Here is a 12,080-nt window from a genome sequence, read left to right as displayed (position 1 = left end):
TGCTTTGTTGGCACAATTGTTGGCACAGTGGACAAAATGCTTAGCAGCATTTCATCCACCCCTACATTCTAAGTTCAAATTCTGCTGAAGTTGACATTGCGTTTCATTCTTGCAGGTTCCATAAAATAAGTTATTAGCTGAGCACTGGAGTTGATGTACTTGACTCACCCTATATTTATCGACTAGTCCCCTCCCCCAAAATTTCAGGCCTTGGACCTTCAGCAGAAAGGCTTAATATTATTATTAAGGCAGCAAGATGGCAAAATTATGAGCACGCCTGGCAAAATGCTTAACAGCATTTCATCCGTCTTTATGTTTTGAGTTCAAATGCTGCTGAGGTCGACTTTGCCTTTCATCACTTCTGGAAATTCAAATTCCTGACCTTGTGCCAACAGGTCCAACTCTCCTAACAAGACAATCCTTTCTACTCTAGGAACAAAGCCTAAAATTTTGAAGAGGGCACTAGTCAATTACATTGACCCCCCCACTTCTTGACTGGTGCTTATTTTATTGACCTTGAAAGGATAAAGGGCAAAGTGGACCTTTGTGGACTTTTGAATTGAGAACATAAATCTCATGATCATCATCGTTTAACGTCTGCTTTCCATGCTGGCATGGGTTGGTTGATTTTTGACCAAGGACTGGCAAGCCAGGAGGCTGCACCAGGCTCCAATCTGATCTGGCAGTGTTTCTACACTGCCCTTCCTAATGCCAACCACTCCAAGAGTGTAGTGGGTGCATTTTATGTGGCAACGACTACGATTATTGAAATAATTATTCAGGACTTGAAGGAACGAAAGATATTTCTGTACATATTTTCTCACCAGCGTTTCTTTAAAAATAAATGTATTTTTAACTTTTTGCTGTCTCAGATGCAAGATAAAGACTTTACTGCATTTTTTAGCAAGAGTATGTGGGTGTGTGTATGTGTGTGCCTGTCTGCTTGTGATGTGGTGGCGATGAAGTAGAGAACATTGTTTCCTGTCATTCCCAAATTAACAAGTGTGTATATGTATATTGAGGAAATGCAAGCACGTGCACACACACACACACACACACACACACATTTGTGTCCTTCTAATGTCTATTTTTAAACATGGCAAATATTTCACTATATTTCATCTACGTTTCTTTAGCATAGAATTCTTTTTAATTATTGCCTTTGTTATTATTTAGCCCTGATCACCTGATTGACAGGCCCATGACTGAAGGCATTCCAACCATATCAGTCCCATCTATTTTGTATAACTGAGACTGCATAGTCAAATTTACCAATTTTTTTTTTGTTTTCTTTTGTGTTTTTGATGATACTAGGTTATAATAATGATAATAGTAATTATTTCAAGTTTTTGCCACAAGGAAAGCTTGGGGAGGTGTGGATGAGTCGATTACATCAACCCCAGTGTTCAACTGGTACTTATTTTATCGACCCCAAAAGGATGAAAGACATTTCATCCAGTGTGCTAACAGCTCTGCCAGCTCGCCGCCTTTAATAATAATAATAATAATAATAATAATAATAATTTCAAATTTTGGCACAAGGCCAGCAGTTTGCGGGGAGATGCTAAGTCAATTACATCAACCTCAGTGATTAGCTGGTATTTATTCTATTGGTTCCAGAAGTGATGAAAGGCAAAGTCGACTGCAGCAGCATTTGAACTCAAAACATAAAGACGGATGAAATGCTGTTAAGCATTTTGCCTGGCGTGCTCATGATTTTGCCATCTTGCTGCCTTAATAATAATATTAAACCTTTCTGCTGAAGGTCCAAGGCCTGAAATTTTGGGGGAGGGGACTAGTCGATAAATATAACCCCAGAGTTTCACTAGTACTTAATATATTGACCCTGAAAGGATGAAAGGTAAAATCAACCTTGGCAGAATTTGAACTCTGAATGTAAGGACACACGAAATGCCGCAAAGTATTTTGCCTGGTATGTTAATGATCTTGAAGGATTGGATAAAGTATTTCATTCAGTGGTTTGTACATTTTCAGAGACCAGTGTAGAGATGACTAATGAAAGAGCGACTGGTGTTTTGGATGGATCTGGTTAGAGGTGGTACAGACGGAGGAGGTCTTTTATAGCAGCAGTATAAGAGACAGAGAGAAGAAATGGTGGATTTGGGAGTGTGATGGTTGGTGGGTCTTAGTCAGTTGGTCTTGATAAAGATTTCTGTCTTAAATCATTTGATGCCACAACCAGAACTAACCAGAGAGAGAGAGAGAGAGAGATTATGAGACTGATGCCGTACTTGTTGCATCAGAGTTGACCTACTGCTACACAGCAACAATTAGAGATAAACACCAAATCCATCTTTACATTATTTCCCATCTTCTCCATCTCTTCCTATTCACTACTAAATGATAATATTTATTTTGTCAACATTTCTGTCATGTCCCTACCCAAATGAGGTGGGGTGAGGTTTGGAAGAATCCCTCTCCATTTGTCCTTTGAAATCTATCCACTTTTCACCTTTTTATTCTTTTATTTGTTTCAGTTGTTTGTAAAATTATCATTGGTGTCAATTTATGAAGAATTGTGGCCCTTTTGTCACCTTCCACCCCTTCCATCACGTGCTGTATTTTCTTCTTTTTTCCCCTTTCTCTAAATATGTTTAACTACCTCTTTGACTTGTGTGTGTGTGATAATTTGTGTATGTACACATTACATAAGGGGAGAGAGAAAAAGATTTGAATATATGCTCTGTGAGTGTGTGTGTGTGTGTTTGTACATATGACATTATATACATAGTGTGTGTGTATGTGATATTTGTATAGATTTGGGTCAATGAATTTGAATAAATGTCAGTGTAGTTGACATCTCACTTATTGTAGGATGTGTGTATGTATATATATCTAATATATAAAATAGAGATGTGTGTGTGTGTGTATTTGCTTTTCATGTGCAAAGGGCTTCAGCAAATGCTTCCATACCTGTGATGCATGAATAATTTGACCTTGAACAAATAATATTGCTTTTTATATTACACTAGCAGTATCGCCCGGCGTTGCTTGGGTTTGTAAGGGAAATAACTATAAAGCATTTTTAGAGAGTTATAGCCAAAAAATAGCAAAAAAATGGAAAAAAAAATGATGGTAAATTTTTTTGAGAGTTAAAAAGGTCGAGTTGCACCCCCTAGACAGTCTGTGGTTTGTGTTTCTGATTCTCGACCCCATTTTGAAAAGTTCCCCCAGTTCTTTTTCAGAACTGGGGGAACTTTTCAAAATTTTCGCTGCGTTAGTTTTGAATTATGACATTGGGCTATGTGTGTGTCAAGTTTCATCAGAATAGGCTGAAAGCCATGGTCAGGGTGAGGGTACAACCTGACAGACACACAGAAACACACACAGACAAACTGCCGTTTATATATAGAGAGATTCACATCCTTGAAAGTTTTTAAAAATATTTTCTTCCGGGGTTTTCTAGCATCAGTAACATAACATATCTCTCTATCTTTATCTCTCTGTCTCTCTGTAATATATCTCTCTATCAATATCTTATCTGTCTATAGCTATCTATCTATATTTCAAGATTTGAATATATATATATATATATATATATATATATAATGATAATATGCATGTATATTGGTCTTGAACATATATATATATATATTATATATATATATAATGATAATATGCATGTATATTGGTCTTGAACATATATATATATATATATATATATATATATGTATATATAATATACACACACACTCTGCACTCTTGACTTTGAAAACCTGTAAAAAGACTATTGAATCTGCATTGTATGACATTTTATCATACAATTTAGATGCATGACGGATCATGCTCACCCATTGAACCTACATATATTATGTTCTACATACCATACAAACATGACTCCCTCTATACTCAGTTTCCCCCTTTGCACTCTCTTTCCTCTCCTTGCTCCCCCTGTGCTCTCCTCGCCCCCCCCCCCCTGCACCCCCGTCGCTCCCCCGTGCTCTCCTCGCTCCTCCTGCACTCTCCTTGCGCCCCCCCTTGTGCTATCTTCACTCTCTCTGCACTTGCGTTGCCTCCCCATCTGCCCTCAGCTCATCCACTTGTACACTTGATTTGGCCTCCCCACATCTATGCCCACCTCTTCTCTCTGCTTTTGCTCTCCTGCTGCACTCTCTCTGTCCACCTCTCTACTCTCACCTCCCCTCTTCCCTGTGTTTGTCTCCCCACCCCCCTCTTCCCTCTTCCCATCCACTTCATTTGTAAATAATTTTGTTTGTCTAGCTTTTTCAATTATAAAAGTATAAACTTGGTAAATACGATGTATCTTCCATTAATACAAAAGAAACTACGTGATTCCACCATGTCTGTTTCTTCCTCCCTATATTCGTGTGCTTATCTTTTCAAACTCTACATGTGTCTCTCCATCTGTGCCTATCTTCTCTCTCTCTAATATAATATATATTTGCGTGTCTGTCTGTCTTCCTCTCGCTCTCTCTATGTTTGCATCTGCAGTAAAAGACTTGATATAGATGATAGGTTAAATGCAGTTATCTTTGTCTCTCATGGTTCTGAGTTCAATTTCTGTTGGAAGCTGACATTGCAATATTCCCCTCTGGAATTCACAATGTATCCATACCATGACATACTGATGTCAATTACTTCAACAGCGTCTCCTTCCATGCACAAATTGGCCTTGTACCTGAAGGTCTGTGTTTGTGCTAATGTCACTCTGCTAATTTATTTTGTCTCAAGTAATTCTACATTAGTATTGGGTTGTCCGGAAAGTTTGTGCCGATTTATAGTAGCTTACATTTTGACTTATTTTAGAGCATGGTTGAGTCCATAAAATAGGATTTGACTACACCTCCATTTAGAGCACAGTATAAGCTATCTTTTCGTGGAAGAAGGCATATGTTCCTATAACCTATGTTAATTCTGCAACCCTTTAAAATGGAAGATAAGAAAGTTCATTTTTGGCACTTGATGCTTTGGGAACCAGACAAAAATTGCTACAGTTCGCCTGGGATGTGTTACTCCACCCTCCATATTCACCATATATTGCTCCATCGGATTTCCACTTATTCAGGTCTCTGCAGAATAATCTTAATGGTAAAAATTTCAATTCATTGGATGACATAAAAAGATACCTTGATGAATTCTTTGTCATGAAACCACCTCAATTCTGGGAAGAGGGTATTTTCAAGTTAAAGGAAAGATGGAGACACATTGTGCAACAAAATGGTTCATATTTGGTTGATTAAAAATGTAATGGCAAATATTTATTGACCTTTTTCTTTCCTTGAAAAGTCGGCACGAACTTTCCGGACAACCCAATACAAGTATAATGCAAATGAAGGCTGACAGTTAAGGGATGAGGTGTCAAGCAGGAGGCTGGTGAAAGAGGATCTGTGGATGCTGGACCTCATGAGGGAGATGTTGAAGGATTAACACAAGTAATGAGATGCTGTGTTGGGGAAGGCTTATCTAACTCATGCTGTCATGTGGTTTTGGTGTCTCCTTTCTGCAAGGCTGTCTCTTTAACTTTGAACTATGCTTTAATATTTCCATTTCTGATCCCTTCTCTCTCTCTCTCTCTCTCTCTCTCTCTCTCTCTCCATCCCAAAAGGTCATCACTGTATTACAGTATGGTTGTAGTGGGGGTGGTGGATCTTTTGGATGTCAGAGCAAAAGACTGATAAATAACAATGATAGTTCCCCCCCTTGTGGGTGGGGGTGCCTCTGTTGAAGTTGTCATTGTATTGTGTTACAAACTACTACTACTACTACTACTACTACTAAAACAATAGGCTTTCAACAACAATTGTATTGAGGTAACCAGAACTTTTGATATTTGCTATGTAGGAAGTACAAAGGAAATTTCATTGTATAACAAAGAATGAATATATATATGTGTCTGTATGTATATATGTGTGTGTGTGTATATATATATATATATATATATTATATATATATATATATACACATAAGTATGTTTATGTAATCTTTCATCTTTCCTGTATTTACCATATTTATTTATCAAATGTTTGCCATCATTATGAGCCTGAAATTGCTAAGGGGATAGAATAAGGGACTCACTACCAACTCGTGAGTTGTTGCTTCTAAATTGCTGCAAGTATTTCATTGTGTGTTTGTTAGGTCCTTAATATACTCCCCAGTTGCATCTTATCCACATGTCTGTACATTTACAATTCTCACTTGGTCACTCTGTTGCTAAGTTTCTCAGCCTTTGTTTATTTTTCTTTACTTTGTCTTTGTTTGTTGGAAGATGCTTTAAGAGAAATCAAAATGCTTTTAGTATGATACTTATGAATTCAGTCAAATATACACACATACATGTGGCTATGTGGTAAGAAGCTTGCTTCTCAACTACATGGTTCAGGGTTCAGTCCTTCTGTGTGACACCTTGGGCTAGCGTCTTCTACTATAGCATTGAGACGACCAAAGCTTTGTGAGTTGATTTGGTAGATGGAAGCTTAAAGAAGCCCATCATATATATTTATATGTATGTGTGTGTGTGTGTCTGTTTGTCCCCCCACAACTACTTGACAACCAGTGCTGGCGTACTTACATCCCTGTAACTTAGCAGTTTGGCAAAAGAGACCAATAGAATAAGTACTGGGGTCAATACATTTGACTAAAAATTCTCCAAGACAGTGCCCCAGCATGGTTGCAGTCCAATGACTGAAGCAAGTAAAATTTAAAAGATATATATATTTATATATATATATATATATACACGTATAGTTGAAATTTATAGAAAAACAAAAGACGAAGACAGGTGTGTTAGTTTGACGCTCAGGAAAAATGAAAGTCTTTTATGTTTCGAGCCTATGTTCTTCAGCAGAAAGAAATATGAGGAAATAAACAGAAAGAAAATGAAAAAAAAAAAAAATGTAGAGTTCAGCGAAAGACAGATAATTTTTTGTTTCTGGCCACAGTTGGAATAATTTTTTTCACAAGAAACTGGTGCTGAAGGATAAATATTATAACCGCTATCGTCAGTGTTTAATGTCCATTTTTCCATACTTGGGTGGGTCAAATATGTTTGTGAATATATAAATCATGTTTTCTTTCGACTAAATTTCTTTGTCTAAATCAGTGGTTTCCAACTGAGACCCATAAGACCCTTGGGGCAGGTGAGGGTGTCTATATAAGATCTTGTTAAAGTTTATATGTAATAAACTGGTTTATACTTCTACAATGCACAAAAAATTCTGGACTTGGGAGTTCATAGTGGTGAAGCAAACTTCGTGTGTGTGTGTGTGTGTAAACTGTTGTTGGGTCTGGCTTATTTCTCATAATGATAGAAAAAGAAATGGGTAATCCTTCCTAGCTGGGTTTTCCTGTACATACACACCTGGCATGGAAAGTGGCATAATACCCTTATTCTAAACCTTATCTACATTGTTTTGCATTCACATATTCTATTTATAGTATTTGGGTATTATTTCTCATCATCACTATCGTTATTGTATAGAAGTACACTATGCTTGTTTGCTAGTTTTTTTTCTTCCCCTAAATAAAAGGAAACCCTTCACATCGTGGGGGAGGGCGAGAGAGAGAGAGAGAGGGAGGGAAGGAGGGTGTGTGTAGCTTTAAATAGTCTAGTGGTTTCAACTTTTCTACAAGAGTGCTAAGCCTAAACAGTCTGCCTGAAACATACAGCAACAGCAGTAGTAGCAGGAGCAGCAGCCCAGAAACTAGATGCCATCTAGGTTAAATGTGGGAGGCTGGAACTGTTTTCACTTGGAAATAAGTGACTTGACATAGCAGGGATGTAAACACTTTCTGGGGGAATATTAGTATTTCCAGTCAAAGATTTGTTACCTACTGGGATGGAGGAGACCTAGAAAGATAGGAGGAGCCAAGGATCTAAACATGTTATCTCTTGCTTGCTTTGTGTGTGTGTGTGTGTGTGTCATTTAGTCATTGGATTGTGGCGATGCTGGAATAGGAGCTTAAATGGTTTAGTTGTCAAATAGTTAAGTTACAGGGCAAACAACACCAGTTTTTAAGGGGTGTCAATTTAAAAAGCACTCACTGTCACTAGATTGTGGCACTGTCCCTAGAAAGTTTTATTGTCGAACTGGCACCAGAGAGTCTCTTTTCTGCATTGTCTCTGTTTGTGCATTTCTTTCTTTCTTCTCCAACTAGGATGCAACTACAGTCACTGTGAGACACTGAACCATCCAATTATTTCAGATCAATTAGATTCTTCGTTTATGATTAACATACACACATACAAATATATATATATATATATATATATTTGTCTCTAATGTAATATAATATAATGTGGTTTTGTCTCTAATGTAATATAATATAAGGTGGTTTTGTCTCTAATGTAATATAATATATATATATATATATATATATTTAGTTCACTTTACATATATATATAATTACAAGACAAACAACATTTAAGCATTGTCAATGTAAAGGCGTGTGCATGCACACACACACACACATTCTCTCTCTCTCTTTTTCATTTTCTCTCCATCTCTTTCCATCTCTCTCATTCTCTCCCACACAATGACAGACACCTGCATAGTTTCTGCCCACCAAATTCCACACTCACAAATTCCACACTTATGTCGACCCAAGGCTATAGAGACACTTGTCCATGCTTCAGGACCAAAAACCGGAAACTGGTTGCAAAGCAAACTTCTTAACCGTACAGACAAACCTCTGCACATGCACACACACACATGCATACATCAATTATCGAACGTCAGTAGCTAGCAAATACAACAAAGCTATTTTATTTCTGTAAAGTTTAAACAATCTTTTATGAAGATGGACTGACACAGATTCTGAGTCACGATATAAATGGTTGGTCTGAGTGATAAGCAACTTGGAAATAAAGGTACTCGCTCACTCCAATGGCGAGGGTTCTAGTTGATCCGATGACTGAGCACTCCACAGACATATGTACCTTTAACGTAATTCTCTGGGAGATTCAGTATGACACAGAACGTGACAAATTGGCCCTTTGAAATACTGGTACTACTCACTTTTGCCAGCTGAGCTGACTGGGGCAACATGAAATAAAATGTCTTACCCAAGAATACGAGGCGCCACCGAGTATCAAACCCATGACCTTACAATCATAAGCCAAATACCTAGCCACTCAGCCACACACCTTCATGAACACACACACACACACACACACACACACACGGGAATATTTATGGCATCATGTACCTATCCAACCCCTGTTTTTCCAGGTCTGGGAAACTGGTCCTCCAATATTTTTGGTGGATTAGTTTTTGTCAAGTTTTAGAATCACCACACTAAAAGTCCTCTTTGCTCTGTAGTGCGTCTCTTCACCTACCAACTACTTCACTCGTATTGTGTGTGGCGCTGTCACTAGATTGTGGTACTGTCACTAGATTGTGGTACTGTCACTAGATTGTGGGACTGACACTAGATTGTGGCTCTGTCACTAGATTGTGGCGCTGTCACTAGATTGTGGTGCTGTCACTAGATTGTGGCACTGTCACTAGATTGCGGCACAGTCACTAGATTGCGGCACTATCACTAGATTGCGGCGCTGTCACATAGATTGTGGTGCTGTCACTAGATTGTGGCACTGTCACTAGATTGTGACACTGTCACTAGATTGTGACACTGTCACTAGATTGTGACACTGTCACTAGATTGTGACACTATCACTAGATTGTGGCACTGTCACTAGATTGTGACACTGTCACTAGATTGTGACACTGTCACTAGATTGTGACACTATCACTAGATTGTAGCACTGTCACTAGATTGTGACACTGTCACTAGATTGTGACACTGTCACTAGATTGTGACACTATCACTAGATTGTGGCACTGTCACTAGATTGTGGTGCTGTCACTAGATTGTGACACTATCACTAGATTGTGACACTATCACTAGATTGTGGCGCTGTCACTAGATTGTGGCACTGTCACTAGAAAGTTTTACTGTCGAACTGGCACCAGAGAGTCTCTTTTCTGCATTGCCTCTATTTGTTCACTCCTTTCTTTCTTCTCCAACTGGGATGCAACTACAGTCACTGTGAGACACTGAACCATCCAATTATCTCAGATGAATTAGATTCTTCATTTATGATTAACACACTGACACACACACACATACACACATATAGTTCTCTTTACCAAGAAATAGTAGTTGTATGACAAGTACAATTTATGTAATCCCACCTACACACATAATGTGGGTGAATGCTTGATCAAAAATACTCGTGTCACAATTACAAGTTCCTGAATTCAATTCCACAGCATATCCCTTTGTTTGAGATTTTTCACCCCAGGCCCCTGTTACCCTATTCTGCTGGATGGGCTGTGTCTGTAAATGAGTGCCAGCCTCATTAATAACTACAGTCACATTGTGTTTAACACACAAACATCTGTAGATTAACTCAAATATTGTGAGACACAGAGACTGCCTGGCAGGCCATTAGACAAATTAACCGTTTCTGTGATTCTAGGTTCTAGTCTTATACAGCAGTATTGAGACAAATGTCTGTGGAATACTCAGCATATTAAATGTAGTACAATGGCCAGGTTGTTTTGTTTGATTTTAACACTGAAGGTGTTCAATAACCTGAGACCCTCCATTTAATAAATTTCTAGCAGTTCCTTATATTTTTGCATTTTCTTGTTTTATTTAGCCCGGTTTTCATTTATCTTGTTAATATGCAGGGCTTTAAGGAAAAATCTCTTTCTTGGGTTAAAAAAAACCCAACAACAACAAACCACAAACTGCTGCTGTTGAGAAACTAGATGTTTCTTCGATGACTCATTCATCATCTTAGATGTAAAACTGGAGGGGACAAAAAGGGCTGCTGGAATGGACTGTTTCAGGCAGTTACTTGGCATCACATCAATATATATACATATACATATATATATATATATATGTATATGTATGTATATATGTGCAAAAGCAGATTTTCATTCCCTTCCCTGCTCCCTATCTCACACTGCTAACACCTTCTGCCTTGTGCCGTGGAACTGTATTAACCTTCTGTTGTGATTGCAACCCATTACGCTCTGTTCCCACTAACCTCTATAACTGCGTTCTGTCCAACCCTGCCTGCCCCCGACCACTCTCAGCCCTGTCAAGATCTCCTTCAGCAGAAAATGTTGTTTAGGGTTCCATTACTCCTTGTAACAACACCTTGGGAATTATAGGGGATAAGAGTTGTTGGGGTGGGGAGCCGGTAGATGGTTGGCTGGTTGGCTGGGGGTTAAACTCACTTCTGCTGGTCTTGTTCTTTTGTCATTCACTCTTTCCATTTCTTTTCCTATCTTCATCATTCTCTCTTCATTATTATCTCTTCCTCTTATTTTCCTTCTTTCACTCTCTTTTCCTTCCTTTCTTTCTCACTATATATCTACCTCATTTTCTCTTCTCATTCGCCCAAATTACCGCCACCCTCTAATCTCCCCATCTCCCTCTCCTGCACATTTACATATTGTGTTGATAGTAAGCGCCATCCATGAAATCTATTATAAACCAACAACTATTCACTATTTTGTATTTCATTTTCTTTATTTCTGCTTAATCAGTTTTTGATCACAGATTGGATTAGAACTGCTGGTTTGTTTATTCATGCGAACAATTCTATTAATTTCATAATAAAACTTGGTTTCTGAACCAGCTAGAAACAGCAGTCAAACCTCTCTTAAATCATATTCTGTATTTTAAAGAAAAAGATGAACACATTGGATAGTGTACTCTTAAGTATGCTTGAAGGCTGACTTGGGGCTTAACAACAACAACAACAACATGAAGAATTTCAATCATTTTACAAGAAATACATTATTTAAAAGCTTTAAAAAAAATAAAACTTAAAAAACAAACCATTAAAATTTCCCCACTTTTTTTCACCTTGGGGCAGTTTATGGTAGAATTAAACATACTTGGATACAGGAGAGCTTAGCATGGAATAGATGGTTGTGGTATGGAAGCACAAAATAGATGTAATTGCTTTGGTACGCTTGGTTCACCTTTTCTAACTTAACTCTTGTGATGCCTATTTATTCCCATCGTTTTAAATATATCATGCATTATCTTGTAACCTCAAGGTTTCAGTGATGTGC

At 38.0% G+C, this 12,080-nt stretch overlaps 1 protein-coding gene across 16 annotated transcripts in view; it reads left to right on the top strand.

The window, feature by feature from the left end:
* Positions 1–12,080, top strand: part of LOC115210975 (leucine-rich repeat and calponin homology domain-containing protein 4-like) — a 303,130-nt gene that overhangs the window by 45,740 nt on the left and 245,310 nt on the right. The window lies entirely within an intron of this gene.

This window comes from Octopus sinensis, linkage group LG4, assembly GCF_006345805.1.
Source record: "Octopus sinensis linkage group LG4, ASM634580v1, whole genome shotgun sequence".
NCBI lineage: Eukaryota > Metazoa > Mollusca > Cephalopoda > Octopoda > Octopodidae > Octopus > Octopus sinensis.
The sequence above is the reverse complement of the archived record's forward strand: the minus strand, read 5'-3'. Positions and strand labels throughout refer to the sequence as shown.